Source organism: Pygocentrus nattereri, chromosome 24 (genome assembly GCF_015220715.1).
Source record: "Pygocentrus nattereri isolate fPygNat1 chromosome 24, fPygNat1.pri, whole genome shotgun sequence".
In the NCBI taxonomy this organism is placed as follows: Eukaryota; Metazoa; Chordata; class Actinopteri; order Characiformes; family Serrasalmidae; genus Pygocentrus; species Pygocentrus nattereri.
In genome coordinates, this window is record NC_051234.1 from 18,983,969 (window position 1) to 18,996,001 (window position 12,033).

A 12,033-nucleotide genomic window follows, 5' to 3' on the forward strand; every position below is an offset into this window, starting at 1 on the left:
CAATGACTTTTTTTAATGGCTCAATACAGGACAGCCAGTCAGAAAAGAGTTCATTTACATACACAATATGGACAAAAGTATTGGGACATCCCTCCTAATTATTATGTTCAGGTGTTTGAGTCACACCCATTGTTAACAGGTGAAAAAAATGAAGCATATAGCTTTGCAGTCTCAACAGACAAACACTAACAGTAGAATGGGTTGTACTGATAAGCTCAGTAACTTGTACTGTCATAGGATGCCACCTCTGCCACAAGTCAGTTTGTGAAACTTCTGCCATGCTAGTTCTGCCCCTGTCATCTGTAAGTGCTATTATTGTGAAATGGAAGCACCTAGGAGCAAGAACAGTATAGTTACAAAGTGGTAGACCTCGCAAACTCAGAGTGGGGCTGCTGAGTGCTGAAGTGCACAGTATCTTCCATTAAATCACTCACTAAAGAGTTCCAAATTGCCTCTAAACCAATGACAGCAAAAGAACTGCACATTAAGAGATTCATGAAATTGGTTTCCATGGCAGGCCAGCTACATATAAGCCTAAAATCAAACTGTACAATTCTAAACGTTTGGGGGGTTTAAAGCATGTCACTTCTTGACTGTGGAGCAGCGGAAATATATTCTGTGGAGCAGTGAATCACACTTCTTTATCTGTCTGGGTTTGGCGAATGCCAGCAGACCATTACCTGCCTAACTGAATTGTGCCAACTGTAAAGTTTGGTAGAGGAGGCATAATGATATGGGGTTGTTTTTCAGGGGTTGTCCTAGACACCTTAGTTTTGGTGAAGGGAAATCTTAATGCTTCAGCAGACCAAGACTTTTTATACAATTCCAACTTTGTGGGAACAGTTTGGGGAAGAACCTTTTCTGTTCCAGCATAACTGAGCCCAAGTGCACAAAGCAAGATCCATAAAGTCATGGCTGGGTACACTTAGTGTGCAACAACTTGACTGGCCCAAAAAGAGCCCTGACCTCAATCCCACTGAACACTTTTAGGATGAACTAGAACCGAAATTGTGAGCCAGGGCCTCTCAACCAACATTAGTGTCTGACCTCACAATTGCTCTTCTGAATGAATGGGCAAAACCTCCCCCAGACACACTGCAAAATCTTGTAGTAAGCTTCCCAGAAAAGTGGAAGCTATTACAGCTACAAAGGGGACCAACTCTATATTAATGTCTACGGCTTTAGAATGGGATGTCATAAAATCTCCTGTAAGTGTAGATGTCCCAATACTTTTATCCATATAGTGGCTTAAAAGCACAATCTATTGAATCTAAGGGATAAAGAGAGGTCCTGGAAAAATGAATTATGACTTTTTGGTACTTGATCAAACACATAGTATAAGTGAACCACAGGGGAAAGTAACATACAATCTAAAACATAGGAAATGGTACCTTTAATACGTGCCTTATAACCCTGTATGTAAAGTGTTTTTGCCTTGATGGTTGATTCCATGATGTTCTAACTCATCTAACAGGACTGTGAACTATTGCACAGCAAAGTCAGTCCATATTTTAGATCCTGATGGTGAGAGACAGTTGCGTAACCAGTGTCTGTGCTGAATATTAAAAATAATAACGATTAGGGTTGAGAATAAGAAAATGAATGGTAATGAATGTGGGCATTGTTACTGTCGTGGGTGGTGTGCAATGGTGACAAAGTGAGACTGTTGGCAGCGAGACTGAATTTGCATAGTTCTGCCCTCTACATCTTCACTCTCTTGTCCTGTACTGTACACTCATAATATATAAACCTTCACTTGATCTAAATACTCACTATTTTTGGTTCTAATACGGAAGACTATTCAGCTTTGTTCTGTTCTCATATTGAAAGCCACCTATTGAGAAGCATCAACAGATAAACAACTGCTTCCCTTTTATTACAAGTCTTTTTTTCTCTTTTTCATTAGGATATAATACTGCCATCTGTTCCAAACTATAAGAAGTCATAAGTAGGAAAAAAGTTCCTCTAATTTCTAAACGAATTTGCAGTAATCATCACTTATTCCCACAGCTGAAATACTAACGTTAATGTTCTTGCAGGCTGTATTCTTTCATTATTTAACATAATGGAAGGTCCTGGAGGGCTCTCATTCAGATAAAAGAAATTGATCCCATGATGCGCTTTAAGCTTTAGAATGCTTCATAATTTAGCAATGTTGACTCCTGCTTTAGAGCTAATTAGAGATTAGCAAGATTTGGGATCATTTTGAAGATAATTGCAATGATTTGGAAATATTCTGAATTATGTTGTTGAGGTACAAATATGCTTAAAACCTCTATTATATGAAAATAAAGAGAAAACCTAAGTTACAAGTTGCAGTTTGAAGTTGCAAGTTAAATGGAAAAGCTGAAATTGGAGAATAATTATCATGTTTTCTTGCATACAGGGTGGATCTTAGCCTTATTATATTCTTCTACAATTGTATGAAGAAAATGAAATAGTTGTATAATTTGCATAGTGTGCTATGGGTAATTTTGCTATCCATGCTCTACTTAAAAATGCCATCTTTCAAAACAACTGTTGCTAAGAGTCCAAGTCGAGTATCTAGGGTCAAGTGTTGAGTCTCTGGAGTGTGTGTGTGAGTGAGTGGAGTCTTGGGTAGAGTCTCGAGTCTCTGAGTTGCAGGTTCGAGTCATGTCTTGAGTCTTTGAGTTGCGAGTCCGAGTCATGTCTCAAGTCTTTGAGTTGTGAGTCTGAGTCAAGTCTGGAGTCTCTGGTGTGTGGGTGTAAGTACGAGCTGACAACTGAGTCTCTGAGGTACAAGGTCGAGTTGAGTGTCAAGTCTCTGGAATGTGCGTCTGTTTTGGGTCTTGATTCCGTGAGTAGTCAGAGTCGACTATTGGAGGTACGAGTCTGAGTTGAGTGTTGAGTCTCTGGAATGTGCATCTGATTCAGGTCTTGAGACCCTGAGGTGCGAGCCTGAGTCAAGTCTCGAGTCTCTGGTGTCTGAGTCGAGTCTCAAGTCTTTAGTAGAGAATAATATCTTAGTCTCTTTATCAGGTGATAAACTAAGCAGCAATAGATGGGCTTCAGTACATAATGTAAACCTACACAGCTAGCTATAAGGGTTGTTTCTAATAAAGTGGACAGTGACTGGACAACCAAGGAATAGGGCTTCTAATAAGGTGGACAGTAAGTGGATGAACAACATAGGTGTTTCTAATAAAGAGGTCAGCAAGTGGTTGAACAACATGTTCCTAAATGAAGTGGCCAGTGAGTGGGTGAACAATGTGTTTCTAAATAAAGTGGCCAGCGAGTGGATGAACAACGTAAGTGTTTCTAAATAAAGTGGCCAGCGAGTGGATGAACAATGTAAGTGTATCTAAATAAAGTGGCCAGCGAGTGGATGAACAACGTAAGTGTTTCTAAATAAAGTGGTCAGCGAGTGGATGAACAACGTGTTTCTAAATAAAGTGGTCAGCGAGTGGATGAACAACATAAGTGTTTCTAAATAAAGTGGTCACTGGTGGTTGAACAACGAAGTGTTTCTAAATAAAGTGGCCAGCGAGTGGATGAATAAGTTATGTGATTCTTATAAAGTGGCCAGTAAGTAAAAATACAATGTAATTGTTTAAGGTGAGTGAACAAACGTTAAACAGTGCAAATACTGAGATAATATCTCCAATACAAAATTCCTCTTATTTTCATTGCAGTGCTTCTGTTTTGCCAGTTTGACTTCATTTAAACTTTATTTGTAGTATCAACTTATGTTCATAAAATTTCTCAGCACTCAGCTGTTTCATAGCATTTTTCCTTTTTTTGGTTTCCCAGAAAAAGGGGTTTACATGCAGAACACAAGCGTATAATGAGGCCCTTGCATGGTTGCCATGGAGACTGTGACAAAACTGTCAAGTTTCGAACTCCTTCAAATTTCTCATGTGGGGTCTCTATGCGCCGCAACTGTCAAAGAAACACTTTCAAGAGGTATCACCTTTTTAGCTCTGCACATTTTTATATCTGGCAAAATAAGTCCGTTTGAAGGCTGTTTTCAACAAACTCCCACATCCAGAGGGTCGGGAAACTAAGTGCAGCACGAAAAAGAGAGCATAAAAAGGGGCATTGTAAATTCTTCAAGCTTGTGCACTGAGGGTTCTGTGCCTACATTTATTGTACACTTTCCAGTAAGTCTAGATACTTTGGAATCTCATAAAGTTTGCACTTATTATGAAAAAAGAAAAAAGTGGGTGATGCCATTTTCAGTTTTATTAACCCCAGGCTCTAATGATTCAAAATACTTTGTTTGTTGTCTTATTCTAAGATGGAAAAATAGTTGATTCATAGATACATCAAGATTCTTTCCTGACTCAATTCACAAAATGTCATACCCCCATCTTTATATGGGCTTTGCATTATCTTTCCCAGATAACAAGCATATATCAGTCAGCTGGCTTGATAAGGTTGCCACCTTGTTGACTGTATACCACTCCTGGTCCACCCTCACACAACCCAGATTAATGTCTTGCATACAAGGTCTTACCATTTCTGAAGGTAATTTTGAATGCACAAAGCCTTTTATTTTGGGAATAAAAATAATGCTGGGGAAGAGACAGGCCAAAGGAAAGTTAACCCTTTCAATAAATGAAGACAAGAAACAATTGCGAGAATAAATATAAAATGATTTGTTAAACATGTTTCTGCCACTGTACTGGACTGGTTATTTTTTTACCAGCTTTATTTTTGATTATGCTATTAAAATTATATACTAGTCTTCTTAACAAAGGATCACAAAAGAAGAAAAAAATAAGAAAATTGGACTAAGAATGGAAAACAAGCATGAAAAACAAAATGAAGAAAAGTAAATTGGCTTTGTCAAGCCCCCTTATACATCTGTAGCATACAAAGTTAAAAATGGGGGATTTTTCTGGGGATTTTTTCAGAGTCTGAGGAAAATTCTATGCATTTTCTGTATAGCTTAAGTGTTCCTGTGGTTCAGGTGATTCGTAAATTCTGAAAATATATCACTTCATGGTTTCCCACAAGCATCGATAGCTATAATCGATGAGAGAAAGGTTTCATTAGATGTAAAACCTGAATGTGACTTTGAAACACACTTATTTAGAGCATGTGTAGCAGTTAAATGTTTGTCAAGCAGGGGGTACTATTAGTACATGCCAGCCATGAATGTATGTGTTTGCAGTTACAACGTTCAAAACAAGAAGTGAAATCACTTTTATAAAATGTTACCCAGTGTTCCTAGCAGTCCAAGCAGTTACTGGGCAGTGGTACCAAGCCCCCCCCCCAACACACACACACATTTTCTTCTCCCTCAGGGTCATGGGGGGGGGGGGTGCTGGAGCCTATCCCAGCGGTCATCGGTTGGAAGGCAGGATACACCCTGGACAGGTCAGTGGTAGCCAGTGTAATATTATTTAATCCTACACCTATGCCTGTTTTTGGATTTGGATACCAACACACAACTGCAGCATATTACACAGGATTACATTAAGTGCAGATACACAACAATGTGAAAGTAGTACAGAATATACAATAAATACACTAGACATAACAAAAAATATAAACCATGAGAGGGATGGGAGGGGTCATCCACAATGCTGTTGGCCTTGTGGATGAAGTGCTTGTGGTAGAAGGTGTTGATGATGGGTAAAGATGTAAAGATTGGGTAAAGATGATTTTCTCAGCTATCCTTACAGTTCCTTGTAGGGCTGTGTGACTCCTATGGTGCTGGAAGTGCTGTAGCCTGAGCAAACTGTGGTCTCTTTTTATCCAGTTGCAGAGGAAGGTTTTCAGGTCCAGTAAGTTGCTGTGGGATGATTGTGTTGAATGCTGAACTAAAGTCAATGAGCAGCAATGTCACATTTTCTGTCCAGATGGTTCAGTACAAGGTGAACGGCAGAGGATGAGGCATCCTCAGTAGACTAGTTAGGCGATACATGAACTGAAATGGTTCCAGGGATCAAGAAAGACTCTATATGTATTTCCCTACCAACTGCTTGAAGCATTTCATCATGATTGAAGTAAGGGTTACAGGTCAGTAGTCACTGAGGCAAAACGCTTGATTTCTATGGAACATGGAAGATGGTAGTAGTTTTGAAGCACTCTGGGACAACTGCCCGGCTATAAGAAATGGAGAAGATGTCAGTTAGGACATCCACAAGCTGGTCAGCACATTCCCTGAACGACTGGCCAAGTATGCAGTGACGGCTAGTGGCCTTCCAGGGGTCAACTCTGGAAAGGATTGTACTAATGTCTGCTGTGAATAGACCACACACTTATTTGATGGAAGGAGAGGTGGCCTTATCATTGGCTGGTTTTTTGGTGGAAAAAATCATTCAGTGGGTCTGGAAGCAAAGGATCAGCATCATAGGCATGTGATGTCACAATATAGTCAATGATGCCCTGAATGCCCTGACACATACACTGTGTGTCTTTGGTGTCCCGAAAGTGTCTGTGGATTCTCTGTGCACTTTGCCTCTCTGATTGCTTGGCCAGGTTGGTTCTTGCCTTGCTGAGAGCTGCCTTGTCATCTGACGTGAAAGCAGCATTCCAGGTTTTCGGCATTGCGTACACCTCTGCAGTCATCCATGGCTTCTGGTTAACATGTATGATGGTGTTGACGGAAGTGACATCATCTATGCACCCAAATGAAGCCTGTCACAGATGCTGTATATTCCTTCAAATCAGTTGAGGTATTATATTTAGCAGCCTCCCTGAATATGCTCTAGTGTGCATGCTCCAAACGGTCCTGAAGTGCCGAGATACCCCCCTCAGACCAGGTTCTCACGTGTTTCAGAACCAGGTTGACATGCTTGAGCCGAGGTCTGTATATTGGAATTACCATGACGGAGATGGTGTCGAACACAAGGATGTTCATAAGTGTACATGGTACCAGAGCTCCTTGGGTCAAAGGTCAATGATCGACTTTGTTGTCGTTTCATCTGACTTGGGACCATATGTTCTGGACAGTAGGGTGAAGAGAGGTGCTGAGCTGTCAACTGATCACCATCTGGCAGTGAGTTGGATCAGATGGCAGGGAAGACTGATGGTCAGATGCGGTAGGCCCAAGTGAATAGTGAGGGTGTGCTGGGAACGACTTTCAGAGGCCCCTATTCGGAATGATTTCAACTGCCACCTCCGGGAGAGCTTTTCTCATGTCCCGGAGGAGGTAGGGGACATGGAGCCTGTTCAAAACCTCCATTGTGGAAGCTGCCAGGTGTAGCTGTGTCCAAAAGTTTGTGGGTGCCTGTCAGGGCGTTAACCCAAGAACCTCCTGGTGGACACCGGTGGTGAGGGAGGCCGTCAAGCTGAAGAAAGAGGCCTTTATTGGCTGGTTGGCCCGAAGGACTCCCGATTCAGCGGATAGGTGCAAAAAAGGTGGCAGAAGCAAAATCCAGGGCATGGGAGGAGTTTGGTGAGGCCTTGGACAAAGACTTCGTTCGGCCTCAAAGAGGTTCTGGACAACTGTCCGCCGACTCAGGAGGGGTCGGGGTGGCTGTGCCCAAGCTGTATTCGGCAAGGGTGGAGAAACTCTGACTTCGAATGAGGATATTGTTGGTTGGTGGAAGGAGCACTTTGAGGAACTTCTTAATCCGGGAGACGTGCATCCCTCACGGGAGTCAGGGCCAGTGGCTTCGGGGTGTCAAGTTCCATTTCCCTGGTGGAGGTCACTGAGGTAGTTGGTAAGCTCCTCAGTGGCAGGGCACCGGGGGTGGATGAGATTCGTCCAGAAATGGCTCTGGATATTGTGGGGCTGTCATGGCTAACACGCCTCTGCTATACTGCATGGACCACGGGAACAGTACCCTTGGACTGGCAGAGTGGGGTGGTGGTCCCTATTTTTAAAAAGGGGGACCGGAGGGTGTGTGCCAATTATTGGGGTATCACACTGCTCAGCCTCCCTGGGAAAGTCTATGTAAAGGAGACTCTGACCGATAGTAGAACCTCAGATTGAGGAGGAACAATGTGGATTCCGTCCCAGCCGTGGAACAATGGATCAGCTTTTCACCTTCTCACAGATTGTTGAGGGGGCATGGGACTTTGCCAACCCAGTCTACATGTGTTTTGTGGACTTGGAGAAGGCTTATGACCGTGTTCCTCGAGATATCTTGTGGGAGGTCCTCCGGGAGTATGGGGTGCCGGGGCTACTACTCCGGGCTATCCAATCTCTGTACTCCCGGAGTGAGAGCTGTGTCCGTATACTCGGTTGTGCTCTGTCTCCACTCTTGTTTGTGATATTCATGGACAGAGTGTCAGGGCATAGCCGGGGTCAGGGGGGCATTATGTGTGGAGGCCGGAGGGTGGCGTCTCTGCTATTTGCAGATGATGTTGTTCTTTTGCGGAATCACATGGATGCCTCCAGCGCTCGCTGGAGTGGTTTGCAGCTGAGTGTGAAGCGGTTGGTGTCACGGTTGGCCCCTCCCAGTCCTGTCCATGTGCTCGTGTTTTGGTTGTGTAACTCTGCCCCTGATTGTTTTCACCTGTCCCTCGTTGTTCCATGTATTTAAGCCCTGTGTTTGCCCCTTGCGTTTGCCAGTCTTTGTATCATTGTATCCTTGTACCTGGTCTTTGTTTGTGTTGGTTCTTGTCATGTCATACCCTAAATCTGTACGTGTCGGCTCATTGACCCTGGACTGTTCTGACCACAACCCTGGATTTGCCCATAATAAATCTCGCTTATCTCAGCGTGTGTGTCCACCTCCTCGCTCCCCCTTACAGAAAGACTGGCCACCACAGGACGCAGCAGGTAAGCGAGACTCCGGCATGTGGTTGTTCCGTTGGGACGAAACTCCGGCTGTTTCTAAGCAGCCCGAGTTCGCCGTGTCCCAACGCCACCAAGCCGGAGACAGCAAATCCCCTGGCGCTGAGGGAACACGAGCGTCTCGTTGGTCCCGCAAGAAAGCGGTGTCTTGTGTCCGGGTGACGAGAGCTCAGGTAAGCGCCTTTGGTCTGCCCGTCTTGAGCGCCACTGCAGGGAGGAGCGACCTGCAGTGCAAGACAGGGTCAGACAGAAGGAGCATTCAGATGACCCGTTTTGTGGGACTCGGCTCGTTTGCAAGCATCACTGCGAGCTGCCTATCACTCGAGTGAGCTTTGGGAACGGCCAAGTGGGTCCAGTGTCTGTCTGTTCCTCCAGGTTGGAGCAGAGGTCCCCAGCCCGAAAGCCTGATCTCGTGGCCGCACCCCGTGGCAAGCCCGCGCCTCCGGACCCTCCGCTGGTCGCCGCGCCTCCGGACCCGCCGCCGGTCGCCGCGCCTCCGGACCCGCCGCCAGTCGCCGCGCCTCCGGACCCGCCCTTCATGCATCAGAGCAGTCTCACACTACAAGAGACTATCCTGCTGATGCGTAGACTGCTGTCTCCTGTACAAGAGACGGACGTCGTAGCAGGCCCGCCTGCCTCCGTGGACATCGTAGCAGGCCCGCCTGCCTCCGTGGACATCACATCCCCTTTGTTCCCACCCATCCCGCCCTCGCCTGTGTCTGTTCCCCCTGGGCCTTCCGTTTCTGTCTCGGTTCCCTGTGGTCCTTCTGTGCCTTCTGTGTCTGTTTCCGTTCCTTTGTTTCTGCCTTGTTCAGTCCCTGGTTTTTTTCCTTTTCCCTACTGTTGTGTCTGTCTCGGTTCCCTTTCTTGTTGTGGTTCCCGTTCATGTGTCTCCTTTTGTTTCTATTCCTCTTTCTGTTTCCGTGCCCGTTTCCGTTCCTGTGTCTGTCTTGGTGCCTGTTCCCCTGTCTTTTGCGTGGTCTGTTGTTCGTTCTTGTTTTCCTCGTCCTGTGTCTCCGGTCGTCTCTCGGTCAGCGTCGTTTTGTGTTGTGCCTCCTCGTCCTCCCTCCGTTTTTTGTCCTCGTTCTGTTTCATCTGTTCCTGTGTCTGGTGTGTCTCCGTCTGTGTCTGTTCCTGTTTCTTGTTCTGCCTCTTGTGGTTCTGCGTCTGTTCCTGTTTCTTGGGGGGGGGGTACTGTCACGGTTGGCCCCTCCCAGTCCTGTCCATGTGCTCGTGTTTTGGTTGTGTAACTCCGCCCCTGATTGTTTTCACCTGTCCCTCGTTGTTCCATGTATGGTGAGGGTGTTCCAGGCACGGCCTACCGGGACAAGACCCTGGGTCGTCCTAGGACCCGCTGGAGGGATTATGTCTCCAAGTTGGCCTGGGAGTGGCTTGGGGTCCCAGGGAATGAGCTGGAGGAAGTTGTGGGAGACAGGGTCATCTGGGATGGATGGATGGAGGGAGATGTGGTCATGAGCGACTGAGGTGGGCCAGGGGTGTGGCTGTGTAAGTGTCGTAGATATTGGTGTAAAAATGGTCCTATGTGTTTACTGCACAAGTTACAAAATGAATCTGCTTGCAGAATCTAGGCAGTACTGACTTAGTATTTGCATGACTAAAGTTCTAGAATAGCTGGATTGCTGCATCTGGAATGCTGTCACTGAGCCACATTTCTGAAAAAACTAAATCAAAGCAGTTCCAGAATTCACACTTTTTTTTATCAACAACAATAAAAAATCACACATTTTATAATCATATCTTGACACAACGTGCAGTGCATAGAGATTCCTACCACTAATACAACAGTACTGACTGTACAATTTCATCTATGTGTGAGGCATGACAGGAAGAGAGGGATCATCCAATAACAACCACAAAACAGGCTTATTTCTCTAAACATTTCCATCAAGTCTGTCTTTGGCAGTATAAATGATGCAGGTAGTTGCTGAAGCACTCAGGGAGATTTACTCTGCACCACTGAGAAAGAGTATGTGATCTGAGTTAGGTTACAGTAATCTGTTCAAATAAGGATGACTCTCCAGTGAGAGCGTGGCTAGCCGCCTTGCTTTTACTGGGTCAAATCTCAACAGGAGACCAGTAATACTATGCAACTGAAAAAAGTGTGCATTTTACACAGGCATTTCTGAGGAGATTAGGTAAACTATTAGATAAGATCATCAATTTGCATAAGGAAAGAAAAACTAAAATGAAAAAACAGGACCTTTTAAACTAGATTCAAAATTACAGAGAAAATGGGACAATTATGCAAGAGCTGATAATGGTAATGGGGCCAGAGCTAACTAGCAGCTATCAGTGTTTAATGAATCCATAAAATGTAATCTTTTAATCAGAAACAGTCCCTTACTATTAGAACTTCCAAAACCTCATAAACTTTGAATATCTTATTAGCTAAGTTAACTTAAAATGTAATGTTATCTACAAAGCTTTTTTAACTGCGGGTTATTTTTGATTATTTAATATTTTATAATTTTGTGTTCATGGCCTTTGGAATTCTTAAAATGGTCAGTCTCACTATATTGGGATAGTCCACTGTAGTGCCCTATTGGTTCTCTACAGATGTTCAAATTGTTAAGAAACTATCTCTTGAAAACTGTTGATTCTAATCTGTGGTGTGGTTAGAGTTGGGATTTGGAGCAGCGTTAGGGTTAGGTTTAAGTTTTGGGCTGAGGTTAAGGTTAGGGTTAGGATTAGAGCCATGTTTAGAGTAACAGATTTAGTAGATATTTAGTTGAATGTAACTTGAAAGTAAATTAAGTACCTACAAAGCACCTAAAATGGACTATCCAAGAAAGTGTTATCTTGTCTTAGCCACCTGGACACTGTATTACAGGGCTAGAAATGTCTCTCCATGCAGCCCAGAAAGACCCATAGGCCCATAATCGCAATTGTAAACAAATGCAAGCAAGCAAGCAAAATTTATTTATATAGCGCTTTTTACAACAGGTGTTGTCACAAAGCAGCTTTACAAAAAAGATCAGTATTACAGAAAGAAGAGAAAAGAAAAGAATATTTCAAAGCACCATATTTTTATAACCATGAGGCGCCGAGGATCCAATCACAATCCAATTGAAAGAGGGGGATCATAGAGTTTCTGACTGTCGTCGGAAGATGGCTCCCTTCGGTTTGCGAAGAGATGCGATCCCTGAGCAGAAAGCATTTTGCTTTCTCCACTTGATTTTTGTCGGCAGTGAACCTCCAACATTTCAGAGCGTTTATTGTTGATTCCACGACACTGGATGATCTCCGAAATCGCGAGTACAGTGACGCCCAACATGCTCAATTCAGTATGGAATGAA